Consider the following 16,588-nt stretch of genomic DNA (forward strand, 5'->3'; position numbering starts at 1 on the left):
CTACTACTAGTCTACTTGGCTGTACGTTGAAAAGACTGCTTAGCACTCTAAAGATAAGTGGGTATTGAGCTTTGAGAATGCAAGTAGAGAAATCAGATCAAGCCATAGAGTAAAATAACAGACAAACTTCACTTGAATAATGTGATCTACCTTAGTTTCCAGAGTCCTATGAATAGGGTAAATATTCCAAGATTTCCAGAGAGAGATTGCTGTAGTATAAACTAAGGAATTCTTGCTTTGGATTTTTCTGTGTATGCACTGAAAGAATAGGAAGAAAGGGCCGGTCTTTCCACTAAAATCAATCTCAGGGGTCTCTACTGAGTATACATGCATTTTTCCTCCTTATAATCGTGTTACAGACTTCAATATACAAACATAACAGTTATATTTGAGATATGTCCCACTATTTTTTTATGGCAGAAAAACAAAATGGAGAACAAGTTGAACTTTGTGCTTCACGTAGAAAATCAAGATATTTTGGACCAAAAAATATCAGTAATAATTAATAGGGCTAATGTTTATTGTTGGCTTAGGTGTGCCAGTTGTAGTACAATTTACTTTATTTCATTTTTCCCTTTAATTCTCAGTCTGATGTCTATTAAGAAGTACTATTTTGGGTGTCATTTTATTGATGTTAAGTAACCTTAACACAGATCACATCAGTATTTACTGTGTCTTCACTGATCGGGAGAGGTAAAGTATCAATACTCTTATATCTTCCACTTAAAAATATACATATACTTAGAAAGATAATATCATTAACAGTTTTGAAAATAAAATCACCATATTTTATATCTTTTTCCAGCCTTTCTCTATATACATTTCTATTAAACAAAATTGAAAATAGAATGTACATACTGACAATTCTGTATGCTTTTAACAGTTTGATGTCAAAATATGATAAAGCTCTAGAAAGCCAGAGAATTATTATGTTAATCAAGAGTAACTAATTTAAAATGATGCCATTTCCCTCAGAGCTTGGTGAACAGTAAAACACCAAATAACACTCAGGATACCAACAGAATTTAGATAGCCTCATGGGCTTGTATAATGGGATTTTGTCTTACATGACTTGATCCTCATTTGAACTTTTACTTGAGATTTTTTGGTATTCATTTATGGCATTCAATAAAGGCCATCTTCTCTAATTATTTGTATGCATGTCATCTCTTTAAAGAAAGGATAAACTTTGAGCTCATGGAGTATTCCTTATATCACTATATATCATGCAAATTAAGAATTCAATAAATATTTGTTAAAAGAATGAATACATGAATATAAAAAGTAAAAAAAGAAAATTACAAATGTACAGCATAAAACAAATGTGACTGTTTTGCTTTGGAAGAACGCCAGGAAATCTTAAGCAGTACATTCTACAGAAGTAAAATAATATTTAATAATAGAGAATGTTAAAGATTCAACTACTGTCCAGATACTCTCTCTTCTCCCCATCCTCTAGCCAGATTCGTCAATAACAGACCTCAATATTCCTCAAAACAAACAATAAAATCAAATTTATTGAAGGAGACAAAAAGTGCTGCTGGGCTACATCAAAATAATTTCAAATATTTGTTTTTTAAAAGACATTTCTAATCTACTATCACCATCAGCTGGAACAGATGAGTAACGCAGATATTTGAAAGATGACTGAGTAAAACCACCTCCTACACTGAATAATAAACATTTTTGGGGAGGATCCAAGATGGCCGTTTAGGAACAGCTCAGGATTGCAGCTCCCAGTGAAAGCGCAGAGGGTGAGTGGACGCCGCGTTTTTATTGCCCACAGACTAGGAAATTCCCGTGTGGAGGAGGTCCACGGTCGCCAGCGTGGCTGTTTCGGCCAGCGCGGCTGTGCCGGCTGGCAGCGCTGCTTTACCCCGCGTGGCTGCTTTGTCGGTGCCCAGGAGCACCGGTTCTCTGTACAAAATACACCGGTCCGGGTGCCCTTTTAGCTGGCGATTGGAGCCACGGGAAGTCACCTATTCACTGGTTCAAAAAGGGGACTAAGCAGAGAACCAGGACAGTAGATTCCAGGGGAAAAAAAAAAAAAGCACCACAAACCTCAGTGCCACAGTTTAAGCCAGTGCAGTGATGGGCCGCAGGGGAAAACAAACAGACCCTGGCACCTCTTCAACAGGCTACTGGAACACGAACTTAAAAAAGGCTCTGAGGCAGGGAGCCAGGCGATCAGGCTCAGCTGGTCCCACACCCACAAAAGAACAGCAACCGGAAACTCTGGATTGAGACTTTCACAGCAAGCGCAGCTGAACCCGGGACAGTCCAGCTCTGTCGGGGAGGGGTGTCTGCCATTACCGAGGCAGCCCGCCATGACCGAGTTAGTCGGCCAATGCTGAGGCAGCCCACCGCTGCCAAGGCAAGCCGCCATTGCTGAGGCAGCCCGCCGTTGCCAAGACAACCCGCTACAGCAGAGAGACTCTGCCTCAACAGAGGCGGGCCACCATCGCCAAAGCAGTTCTAACTACACCCATATAAACAAAACTGCAGGGAAGTTCACTCAGCAGCGGGACGGAGCCCAAAGCAGCTCACCAAAGCCACTATAAGCCGACAGTGAATAGGTTGCCTCCTTGCTGGGCTGGGCAGGTCTGAAGGAAAAAAAAAAAAGAAGGCGGCAGCATAACGAAAATTCATAAAGCCTTAAATACCTGGAACAGAGTACCTGGGAACAAATAGCAGTTTATGAGTTCTGCTGCAGCAGACCAAAATGGACCTGCCCAGCAGCTCTGAATGAACAACAACAGAGCTCACAGCTCACCATTTGAGCTCCTGTAAAGAAGAGACCGTCTCCTCAAGCAGCTCCCTGACCCCTATATATCCAAAGAGACACCTCATAAAAGAGACATCAGATTGATACTAGGCGGGTATCCGTCTGGGACAAAGATAGCAGAAGAAGAAAACTGGTAACAATGCTTACTGTTCAGCAGCTGCTGCTGGTGAACCCGAGGGAAACAGGGCCTGGAGTGAACCTCACCAGACCTACAGCAGAGGGGCCAGATTGTCAGAAGGAAAACAAAGAAACAGAAATAAACTCATCATCAACAAACAACGTCAATCTGAAAGATTTGACACCCAGCCTGAAAGCCAGCAACTACAAAGACGACAGGTGGATAAATCCTTAAACATGGGAAGAAACCTGCACAAAAAGGATGAAAACACCTGAAACCAGAACACCTCTCCTCCTACAAGGGATCACAACTCCTCACCAGCAAAGGAACAAGGTTGGAGGGAGAACGAGTGTGATGAAATGACAGAATCAGACTTCAGAAGGTGGGTACTAAGAAACTTCTGTGAACTTAAAGAACATGTTCTCAGCAAATGCAAAGAAACTAAGAACTTTGAAAAAAGATTTGACAAAATGCTAACGAGAATAGACAAAATAGAAAGGAATACAAGTGAATTGATGGAGCTGGAAAACACAACACGAGAACTTCGTGAAGCATGCAAAAGTATCAACAGCCAAATTAACCAAGCAGAAGAAAGGATATCAGAGGTCGAAGATCAACACAATGAAATAAAATGGGAAGGCAAGACTGGAGAAAAAAGGGTGAAAAGGAATGAACAAACCGTCCAAGAAATGTGGGACTATGTGAAAAGACCTAATCTACATTTGATAGGCGTACCTGAATGCGACAAAGAGAATGAATCCAAGCTGGAAAACACTCTTCAGGATATTATCCAGGAAAACTTCCCCAACCTAGCTAGGCAGGCAAACATTCAAGTCCAAGAAATACAGAGAACACCACAAAGATATTCGTCAAGAAGAGCAACCCCAAGGCACATAATCGTCAGATTCACCAGGGTTCAAATCAAGGAGAAAATACTAAGGGCAGCCAGAGAGAAAGGTCAGGTTACCCACAAAGGGAAGCACATCAGACTCACAGCAGATCTCTCAGCAGAAACCCTACAAGCCAGAAGAGAGTGGGGGCCGATATTCAACATCCTTAAAGAAAAGAACTTTCAACCCAGAATCTCCTATCCAGCCAAATTAAGCTTGTTAAGTGAAGGAAGAATAAAATCCTTTGAGAACATGCAAGTACTCAGAGATTTCGACACCACCAGGCCAGCTCTACAAGAGCTCCTGAAAGAGGCTCTACACATATAAAGGAACAACAAGTACCAGCTCAACTAAAGGGTAAACACCCAGCTAGCACCAAAATGGCAGTATCAAATTCACACATAACAATATTAACTCTAAATGTAAATGGACTAAATGCCCCAATCAAAAGACACAGACTGGCAAATTGGATAAAAAGACAAAACCCATCAGTGTGCTGTATCCAGGAAACCCATCTCACATGCAAGGATACAAAAAGGCTCAAAATAAAGGGATGGAGGAAGATTTACCAAGCAAATGGAGAGCAAAAAAAAGCAGGAGTTGCAATTCTCCTCTCTGCTAAATTAGACGTTAAAGCAACAAAGATCATAAGAGACAAAGAGGGACATTACATAATGGTAAAAGGATCAATGCAACAAGAAGAGCTAGCGATCCTAAATATATACGCACCCAATACAGGAGCACCCAGATACATAAGGCAAGTTGTTAGTGACTTAAAAAGAGACGTAGACTCCTACAAAATAATACTGGGAGACTTTAACACCCCATTGTCAACATTAGACAGAACAACCAGAGAGAAAATTAACAAGGATATCCAGGACGTGAACTCAGACCTGGACCAAGGAAACCTAATAGACATTTACAGAACTCTCCACCCCAAATCCACAGAATATACATTCTTCTCAGCACCACATCACATCTACTCTAAAATTGGCCACATAATTGGGATTAAATAACTCCTCAGCAAATACAAAAGAACGGACATCATAACAAACAGTCTCTCAGACCACAGTGCAATTAAGTTAGAACTCAGAATTCAAAAACTAACCCAGACCGCACAACTTCATGGACACTGAACAACTTGCTCTTGAATGTTGACTGAATAAACAATGAAATGAAGACGGAAACAAAGATGTTCTTAGTAACCAACGAGAATGAAGACACAACATACCAGAATCTCTAGGACACATTTAAAGCAGTCTCTAGAGGAAAATATATGGCAATAAGTGCCCACATGAGAAGCAAGGAGAGACCAAAAATGGACACCCTATCGTCGAAACGGAAAGAGCTAGAGGAGCAAGATCAAAAAAACTCAAAGTCTAGCAGAAGACAAGAAATAGGTAAGACCAGAGCAGACCTGAAGGAGATAGAGACACAAAAAACCCTTCAAAAAATCAATAAATCCAGGAGCTGCTTTTTTGAAAAGATCAACAAAATAGACAGACCACTAGTCAGATTAATAAAAAAGAAAATAGAGAATAAACCAATTGATGCAATAAAAAACGATAAAGGGGATATCACCACAGATTCCACAGAAATTCAAACCATCATCAGAGATTATTACAAACAGCTCTATGCACACAAAGTAATAAACCTGGAAGAAATGGATAAATTCCTGGACACTTGCCTCCTGCCAAGCCTAAACCAGGAAGAAGCCGAAACCCTGAACAGACCCATAACAAGGTCTGAAGTTGAGGCAGCAATTAAGAGCTTACCACCCAAAAAAAGCCCAGGTCCAGATGGGTTCACAGTTGAATTCTATCAGACGTACAAAGAGGAGCTGGTACCATTTCTTCTGAAACTATTCTAAACAATACAAAAACAGGGAATTCTTCCCAAATCATTTAATGACACCAACATCATCCTGATTCCAAAACCCGGCAGAGACTCAACAAGAAAAGAAAACTTCAGGCCAATATCCATGATGAACATAGATGCAAAAATCTTCAATAAAATACTGATAAGCCGATTGCAACAGCACATCAAAAAGCTTATCCACCATGATCAAGTAGGCTTCATCCCGGGGATGCAAGGCTGGTTCAACATACGCAAGTCTATAAACGTAATTCACCACATAAACAGAACCAAAGACAAAAACCACATGATTATCTCAATGGATGCCGAGAAGGCCTTTGACAAAATTCAACAGCCCTTTATGCTAAAAACCCTCAATAAGCCAGGCACTGACGGAACGTATCTCAAAATAATAAAACCTATTTGTGACAAACCAACAGCCAATATCATACTGAATGGGCAAAAACTGGAAGCGTTCCCCTTGAAATGTGGCACCTGACAAGTATGCCCTCTCTCACCACTGCTATTCAATATAGTATTAGAAGTTCTAGCCAGAGAATCAGGCAAGAAAAAGAAATAAAGGGTATTCAAATAGGAAAGGAGGAAGTCAAATTGTCTCTATTTGCAGACGACATGATTGTATATCTGGAAGACCCCATCGTCTCAGCCCCAAACCTCCTGAAACTCATAAGCAAGTTCAGCAAAGTCTCAGGATACAAAATCAATGTGCAAAAATCACATGCATTCCTATGCACCAATAACAGACTTAAAGAGAGCCAAATCAAGAACAAACTTCCATTCACAATTGTCACAAAGAGAATAAAATACCTAGGAATACAACTAACAAGGAACGTAAAGGACCTCTTCAAGGAGAACTACAAGCCACTGCTCAACGAAATAAGAGAGGACACAAACAAATGGAGAAACATTCCATGTTCATGCTTAGGAAGAATCAATATTGTGAAAATGGCCATACTGCCCAAAGTAATTTACAGATTCAATGCTATCCCCATCAAGCTACCAATGACCTTCTTCACAGAACTGGAAAAAACCACCTTAAACTTTATATGGAACCAAAAGAGAGCCCGTATAGCAAGTCAATTCTAAGCAAAAAGAACAAAGCGGGGGGCATCACACTACCAGACTTCAAACTATTCTACAAGGCTACAGTAATCAAAACAGCATGGTACTGGTACCAAAACAGAGATATAGAACAATGGAACAGAACAGAAGTCTCAGAGGCAACACAACATATCTACAACCATCTGATCTTTGACAAGCCAGACAAAAACAAGCAATGGGGAAAGGATTCCTTGTTCAATAAATGGTGTTGGGAAAGCTGGCTAGCCATGTGCAGAAAGTAGAAACTGGACCCCTTCCTGACACCTTACACTAAAATTAACTCCAGATGGATGAAAGACTTAAACATAAGACCTGACACCATAAAAACCCTAGAAGAAAATCTAGGCAAAACCATTCAGGACATAGGTGTAGGCAAGGACTTCATGACCAAAACACCAAAAGCATTGACAACAAAAGCCAAAATAGACAAATGGGACCTAATCAAACTCCACAGCTTCTGGACAGCAAAAGAAACAATCATTAGAGTGAATCGGCAACCAACAGATTGGGAAAAAATTTTTGCAGTTTACCCATCTGACAAAGGGCTGATATCCAGAATTTACATAGAACTAAAACAGATTTACAAGAAAAAAACTAACAAGCCCATTCAAAAGTGGGCAAAGGATATGAACAGATACTTTACAAAAGAAGACATACATCAGGCCAACAAACATATGAAAACATGCTCATCATCACTGGTCATCAGAGAAATGCAAATCAAAACTACGTTGATATACCATCTCATGCCAGTTAGAATGGCGATCATTAAAAAATCTGGAGACAACAGATGCTGGAGAGGATGTGGAGAAATAGGAACACTTTTACACTGTTGGTGGGAGTGTAAATTAGTTCAACCATTGTGGAAGACAGTGTGGCGATTCCTCAAGGACATAGAAATAGAAATTCCATTTGACCCAGCAATCCCATTACTGGATATATATCCAAAGGATTACAAATCGTTCTACTATAAGGACACGTGCACACGAATGTTCATTGCAGCACTCTTGACAATAGCAAAGACCTGGAACCAACCCAAATGCCCATCGACGATAGACTGGATAGGGAAAATGTGGCACATATACACCATGGAATATTATGCAGCCATCAAAAACGATGAGTTTGGGTCCTTTGTAGGGACATGGATGAACCTGGAAACCATCATTCTCAGCAAACGGACAGAAGAGCAGAAGATCAAACACCGCATGTTCTCATTCATAGGCGGGTGTTGAACAATGAGAACACATGGACACAGGGAGGGGAGCACTACACACTGGGGTCAGTTGGGGGGAAATAGGGGAGGGACGGTGGGGAGTGGGGAGCTAGGGAGAGATAGCAAGAGGAGAAATGCCAGATGTAGGTGATGGGGAGGAAGGCAGCAATTCACACAGCCACGTGTGTACCTATGCAACAATTTTGCATGTTCTTCACATGTACCCCAAAACCTAAAATGCAATAAAATAAATAAATGGAAAAGAAAAAGAAAAAGATAAAAATTCCTATACTTTAAACAAAAATAAATAAATAAATAAATAAATAAACATTTTTAATGGAAATTAATGTCGCATAGACAATGTAGGCAAGGAATTTTTCTTTGTTCAAGTGACATCCTGGTTAAATCAACTTGTGCAAGTAGATACCTAACTGCTTCTTGAAAAACTCTTCTCCACAGAAGAATTTAACCCAGTTACATCAATCACAATGACTGCCATTTTGCCTCTATTTTTCTCCTTCAATTTCTGAACTTTATGTCCTCATTTTGAGTATCACATATTAAATATTCATAACAAAGCTATTGAAATATTTAGAAATACCTGGGGAACCCAAAACACCAGTTGGTTTTCTTTTCTGGTCTCCAACTCTCTATTTACCTGAGAATAAGAAAAATATACTGATCAGAGGACTTAAAAGCTTAAGGAGAGTAAAATACACACACACACACATATATATGTGTATATATATATATATATACACATATGTATGTCCCAAATCTTGAAATCTTAAGTCATTCTCCAAATTATAAAGTAGTTAAGGTGTGGCATAAATCCATCAAAACTGACTTACAAACCACTTTGCAGAACTAAATGGTTTTCAGAGTGACAGAATATACTAATGGACCTCTTTGTGAAATTCTGATAAAGATGGGAGGTATCCTGATTGTAGCCTGGTTGTGCTGACTAGAAAAGAACAAACTCTGTATTTGGGCTGATGCTGACCTCGATAACTTAATCCTCTTTATCCTGTACATGAGAATATGTGGGATGTAAGGCAACATTTTGTAGATTATTTTGATAAATGATGCCTTGCTTACCCTGATTACTCAACTAGTGTACCTCCTTCATGGACTCAGCACAGGTGTAAATTTACTTCAATGCTTCATATTGCTTCACACATACAATCAAGGAGGTTAAAATTACTGAGAGCTTTCTGTCTTTGGAGAAAAAATAATGATGAATATTTTGCTCCTAGCTAAACTTATTCCTTTAAAATAGAAAAGCCTCACCTCAAGGGAGAATGAACCTTTGAAAACTGCATAAGGAACTTCTTAGCCTAGCTGCAGTGTACTACCCTTGGACTGTGCCTTGATTCAACAAGAAATAAGAAGGCAAAATTTTTTCTCATTTCCTTGTCGTTTAAATTTCCTGTTAAGACTCTATACATAGATTTAGCTCCAAGAGCTTAGCATGACAGTCTTTAAATGGAGAATTTTTTTAAATGTTTCTATTTCTTATAAATGTGCATAGCCAAGATATTTTAAAATACAAGAAAACAATTCACTCTTTATAGATGTTGAAGCAATATGTTCTCCTTTACTTGAGAAAATACAATAAAAATAGCACTGGATAAAGTTCAATATGTTTCCAAGGGATTAATTTAGTTCAACCATGTTTACTTCTCACTTCTATATTTTATAACTGTAGTAATAATCAAGAAAATTGGGTTTTCATAATTTCATAATTTATAAATTTGGTGTTCAAAACAGAATCCACACCCTGTCAAAACATATAATTTTTAACATAGAAGGTGATACATCTAAACATTACAAAGGGATCCCTCTGGAAATTGACTAAGGATTAAATGACTTGAGAGAGGAAGCCAAAAATGTTAGAATTTTAATATGATAGTATTTGGTAGATAGGTGATTGAATTGAGAGCATACTGAGAGGAGAACACTGTATGACTGTGGATGCTGTTTTAGTGTACCACATATTTCCAGGCCCCAGTAAAGGTAGCTTCTGCTAGTTCAAATATACTTAAAGCAATAACTTTCCTCAACTAAACTGAAAGTTGGAAAGCATTTTTTTAAATCCATCATAACACTTTACATATGGCAAATCTTCAGTAAATCCTTAATGAATATTAACAAAAATGTCATTTGCATGTATTCTCAGTAGATATGATCTCTGCTTTCAAATTTAATTACATCTCTATCCTAAAAATAATTATTTTGAAAAATTCAATTAACTTCTCTGGATCTCAATTCCTTCATCTGTAAAATAAATATAGTATTAAATGGGTGCTTCCCAAAATTCAGCCCACCCAGTATATTGAGCCATATCTGCATTCCATGTATATTATTATTTTCTTTAAAATAATGCTCTAAAATAATTAGCTATGCTTTTCTAACATGTAGTAAAATTAATTTATATTTATTAAAAATTTCAAATGTTCACTCCTACACAGCCAAATGTGTTGAACTTTAACTTTACAACGTTGCTTACGAAAAAATACTTTTGAATTAATATTTAGTTGCTACCTCTAGTTCCTTGGGACACAAAGCTTAACCAAAATTTTGAACAATATTTACATCTAATAAAGTTCAGTTGTTTTCCAATTACAAAACAAAATGTTATTGATTTTATGGATACACATTTGACTTCTCCCTAAAACAAATGTTTTAAAAACTATGTAAATGATTGTAAATACTGATTAACAACACCACCACCAAGTCTGCATCAGAAAGTGTTTGAAAAAAAAGAAAATAAACTTGTTTGAAATATTTAAAACCAACATTTAGAAGACAAATCTTTGAAGAGTGGTGGAATTATCTGAATACCACTATAACTTAATTGACAACAATTTTAGTTAGATTTTTTACATCTACAAGTCAGCTTGTCAGGCGAAGTCCCCAAATGCTCATGGTGTGCATTAAATGGTTCTGTTGTCTTTACATGTAGAAAAATGAAAAATATTCTTTGTAGCTTCTGTCTTTAAATTCTAACCTTTACTCATACATACAAATGTAATTTTTTTTAAGTTATATAATATTTTGCTTTCAAAAGTAATGGAAAGTTGGAAAATAATGGAGTACATTTGGGATGTTTAAAATTGTGCTGTAAAAGTCATATTGAACCCAATTTTTACTTTTTCTTAACTATTTATCACTATTAACAAGATGGAGGTATACTATATATTTGAAAGCAGAGATGATAATATTACATTTGGTTTAAAACGAACTAAAGTAAAATGAGTAGGATGCTATCCTAATCATTCATTTTAAGAACGTCAATTTAAAATATTTTCTTTTGAATGAATGCCTTATGCAAAATACTAAGGAAACCCCTTCAATCCTATCTTCATGAAGAGATTACTAACTGGAATACACTACGATGTTTGAAGTTACAGTAAATACGATAAAACACACTAAATTAGTCACAGACTACTAAAAAAGAGCCCAAATTTTGTGACAATATCAATGATAAGTGCAGTAGAAAATCTGGATATTCAAAAGTTGAGGGTTTTCAGGTGATAAGGGCCCCTCTATCAGTTTCTGCTCTTTTCTCTTTCCGAATGTAACAAGAATAGTGGGAGGTAAAAGTTTCAGGACAGGGTTCCTTCATAATTTGAGGAAGCTTAAACTAGTATCTAATTCGGCAAGAGTCTTGTTCTGTCACCCAAGCTGCAGTGCAGTGGTATAATCTTGGCTCACTACAACCTCCACCTCTCTGGTTCAAGCAATTCCTCTCCCTCAGCCCCCAAGTAGCTGGGATTACAGGTGGGTGCCACACATCTGGCTAAATTTTTTGTAGTTTTATTTTATTTTATTTTATTTTATTTTATTTTCCCGTTTATTTATTTTATTGCATTTTAGGTTTAGGGGTACATGTGAAGAACATGCAAAATTGTTGCATAGGAACACACGTGGCACTGTGATTTGCTGCCTTCCTCCCCGTCACCTACATCTGGCATTTCTCCCCTTGCTATCTCTCCCCAGCTTCCCACACCCCACCCTCCCTCCCCTATTTACCCCCAACTGACCCCAGTGTGTAGTGCTCCCCTCCCTGTGTCCATGTGTTCTCATTGTTCAACACCCGCCTATGAGTGAGAACATGCGGTGTTTGATCTTCTGCTCTTCTGTCAGTTTGCTGAGAATGATGGTTTCCAGGTTCATCCATGTCCCTACAAAGGACCCAAACTCATCGTTTTTGATGGCTGCATAATATTCCATGGTGTATATGTGCCACATTTTCCCTATCCAGTCTATCGTCGATGGGCATTTGGGTTGGTTCCAGGTCTTTGCTATTGTCAAGAGTGCTGCAATGAACATTCGTGTGCACGTGTCCTTTTAGTAGAACGATTTGTAATCCTTTGGATATATACCCAGTAATGGGATTGCTGGGTCAAATGGAATTTCTATTTCTATGTCCTTGAGGAATCGCCACACTGTCTTCCACAATGGTTGAACTAATTTACACTCCCACCAACAGTGTAAAAGTGTTCCTATTTCTCCACATCCTCTCCAGCATCTATTGTCTCCAGATTTTTTAATGATTGTCATTCTAACTGGCGTGAGATGGTACCTCAATGTCGTTTTGATTTGCATTTCTCTGATGACCAGTGATGATGAGTATTTTTTCATATGTTTGTTGGCCTGATGGATGTCTTCTTTTGTAAAGTGTCTGTTCATATCCTTTGCCCACTATTGAATGGGCTTGTTAGTTTTTCTCTTGTAAATCTGCTTTAGTTCTTTGTAAATTACGGATATCAGCCCTTTGTCAGATGGGTAAACTGCAAAAATTTTTCCCAATCTGTTTTTTGCCAATTCGCTCTAATGATTGTTCCTTTTGCTGTGCAGAAGCTGTGGAGTTTGATTAGGTCCCGTTTGTCTATTTTGGCTTTTGTTGTCAATGCTTTTGGTGTTTTGGTCATAAAGTCCTTGCCTACACTTACGTCCTGAATGTTTTTGCCTAGATTTTCTTCTAGGGTTTTTATGGTGTTAGGTCTTATGTTTAAGTCTTTAATCCATCTGGAGTTAATTTTGGTGTAAGGTGTCAAGAAGGGGTCCAGTTTCTGCTTTCCGCACATGGCTAGCCAGCTTTCCCAACACCATTTATTGAACAGGGAATCCTTTCCCCATTGCTTGTTTTTGTCTGGTTTGTCAAAGATCAGATGGTTGTAGATATGTTGTGTTGCCTCTGAGGCCTCTGTTCTGTTCCATTGGTGTATATCTCTGTTTTGGTACCAGTACCATGCTGTTTTGATTACTGTAGCCTTGTAGTATAGTTTGAAGTCTGGTAGTGTGATGCCCCCCGCTTTGTTCTTTTTGCTTAGAATTGACTTGGCTATGCGGGCTCTCTTTTGGTTCCATATGAAATTTAAGGTGGTTTTTTCCAGTTCTGTGAAGAAGGTCTTTGGTAGCTTGATGGGGATAGCATTGATTCTGTAAATTACTTTGGGCAGTATGGCCATTTACACGATATTGATTCTTCCTAACCATGAACATGGAATGTTTCTCCACCTGTTTGTGTCCTCTCTTATTTCGTTGAGCAGTGGCTTGTAGTTCTCCTTGAAGAGGTCCTTTACGTTCCTTGTTAGTTGTATTCCTAGGTATTTTATTCTCTTTGTGGCAATTGTGAATGGAAGTTTGTTCTTGATTTGGCTCTTTTTAAGTCTGTTATTGGTGTATAGGAATGCATGTGATTTTTGCACATTGATTTTGTATCCTGAGACTTTGCTGAACTTGCTTATCAGTTTCAGGAGGTTTGGGGCTGAGACGATGGGGTCTTCTAGATATACAATCATGTCGTCTGCAAATAGAGACAATTTGAATTCCTCCTTTCCTACTTGAATGCCCTTTATTTCTTTTTCTTGCCTGATTGCTCTGGCTAGAACTTCTAATACTATATTGAATAGCAGTGGTGAGAGAGGGCATCCTTGTCTGGTGCCATATTTCAAGGGGAACGCCTCCAGTTTTTGCCTATTCAGTATGATATTGGCTGTTGGTTTGTCATAAATAGCTTTTATTATTTTGAGATGCGTTCCATCGATACCTAGCTTAGAGAGGGTTTTTAGCATAAAGGGCTGCTGAATATTGTGAAAGGCCTTCTCTGCATCAATTGAGATAATCATGTGGTTTTTGTCTTTGGTTCTCTTTATGTGGTGAATTACGTTTATAGACTTGCGTATGTTGAACCAGCCTTGCATCCCCGGGATGAAGCCTACTCGATCATGGTGGATAAGCTTTTTGATGTGCTGTTGCAGTCGGCTTGTCAGCATTTTATTGAAGATTTTTGCATCTATGTTCATCATGGATATTGGCCTGAAGTTTTCTTTTCTTGTTGAGTCTCTGCCGGGTTTTGGAATCAGGATGATGTTGGTGTCGTAAAACGATTTGGGAAGAATTTCCTGTTTTTCTATTGTTTGGAATAATTTCAGAAGAAATGGTACCATCTCCTCATTGTATGTCTGGTAGAATTCAGCTGTGAGCCCATCTGAACCTGGGCTTTTTGTGGGTGGTAAGCTATTCATTGCTGCCTCAACTTCAGACCTTGTTATGGGTCTGCTCAGGGTTTCGGCTTCTTCCTGGTTTAGGCTTGGCAGGAGGCAAGTGTCCAGGAATTTATCCATTTCTTCCAGGTTTATTACTTTGTGTGCATAGAGTTGTTTGTAATAATCTCTGATGATGGTTTGAATTTCTGTGGAATCTGTGGTGATATCCCCTTGATCGTTTTTTATTGCATCAATTTGGTTATTCTCTCTTTTCCTTTTTATTAATCTGGCTAGTGGTCTGTCTATTTTGTTGATCTTTTCAATAAACCAGCTCCTGGATTTATTGATTTTTTGAAGGATTTTTTGTGTCTCTATCTCCTTCAGTTCTGCTCTGATCTTAGCTATTTCTTGTCTTCTGCTAGACTTTGAGTTTTTTTTGATCTTGCTCCTCTAGCTCTTTCAGTTTCGATGATAGGGTGTCAATTTTTGATCTCTCCTTGCTTCTCATGTGGGCACTTATTGCTATATATTTTCCTCTAGATACTGCTTTAAATGTGTCCCAGAGATTCTGGTATGTTGTGTCTTCATTCTCGTTGGTTTCGAAGAACATCTTTATTTCTGTCTTCATTTCATTGTTTATCCAGTCAACATTCAGGAGCAAGTTGTTCAGTTTCCATGAAGCTGTGTGGTTCTGAGTTAGTTTTTGAATTCTGAGTTCTAACTTGATTGCACTGTAGTCTGAGAGACTGTTTGTTACCATTTCCGTTCTTTTGCATTTGCTGAGGAGTGATTTACTCCCAATTATGTGGTCAATTTTAGAGTAGGTGTGATGTGGTGCTGAGAAGAATGTATATTCTGTGGATTTTGGGTGGAGAGTTCTGTAAATGTCTATCAGGTTTGCTTGGTCCAGGTCTGAGTTCAAGTCCTGCATATCCTTGTTAATTTTCTGTCTGGTTGATCTCTCTAATGTTGACAATGGGGTGTTAAAGTCTCCCACTATTATTCTGTGGGAGTCTAAGTCTCTTTGTAAGTCATTAAGAACTTGCCTTATGTATCTGGATTCTCCTGTATTGGGTGCGTATATATTTAGGATCGCTAGCTCTTCTTGTTGCATTGATCCTTTTACCATTATGTAATGTCCCTCTTTGTCTCTTATGATCTTCGTTGCTTTAAAGTGTAATTTATCGGAGATGAGAATTGCAACTCCTGCTTTTTTTTTGCTCTCCATTTGCTTGGTAAATCTTCCTCCATCCCTTTATTTTGAGCCTTTGTGTATCCTTGCATGTGAGATGGGTTTCCTGGATACAGCACACCGATGGGTTTTGTCTTTTCATCCAATTTGCCAGTCTGTGTCTTTTGATTGGGGCATTTAGTACATTTACATTTAGGGTTAATATTGTTATGTGTGAATTTGATACTGCCATTTTGGTGCTAGCTGGGTGTTTTGCCCTTTAGTTGAGCTGTTACTTGTTGTTCCTTTATATGTGTGGAGCCTCTTTCAGGAGCTCTTGTAGAGCTGGCCTGGTGGTGTCGAAATCTCTGAGTACTTGCATGTTCCCAAAGGATTTTATTTTTCCTTCACTTATGAAGCTTAGTTTGGTTGGATAGGAGATTCTGGGTTGAAAATTCTTTTCTTTAAGGATGTTGAATATCGGCCCCCACTCTCTTCTGGCTTGTAGGGTTTCTGCTGAGAGATCTGCTGTGAGTCTGATGGGCTTCCCTTTGTGGGTAACCTGACCTTTCTCTCTGGCTGCCCTTAGTATTTTCTCCTTCATTTTGACCCTGGTGAATCTTACGATTATGTGCCTTGGGGTTGCTCTTCTTGACGAATATCTTTGTGGTGTTTTCTGTATTTCCTGGACTTGAATGTTTGCCTGCCTTGCTAGTTTGGGGAAGATTTCCTGGATAATATCCTGAAGAGTATTTTCCAGCTTGGATTCATTCTCTTCGTCGCATTCGAGTACGCCTATCAAATGTACATTAGGTCTTTTCACATAGTCGCACATTTCTTGGAGACTTTGTTCATTCCTTTTTACCCTTTTTTCTTCAGCCTGCCTTCCCGTTTTATTTCATTGAGTTGATCTTCGACCTCTGATATCCTTTATTCTGCTT

The sequence above is a fragment of the Sapajus apella genome, unplaced genomic scaffold (assembly GCF_009761245.1).
Source record: "Sapajus apella isolate SASKATOON/1434 unplaced genomic scaffold, GSC_monkey_1.0 scaffold235, whole genome shotgun sequence".
In the NCBI taxonomy this organism is placed as follows: domain Eukaryota; kingdom Metazoa; phylum Chordata; class Mammalia; order Primates; family Cebidae; genus Sapajus; species Sapajus apella.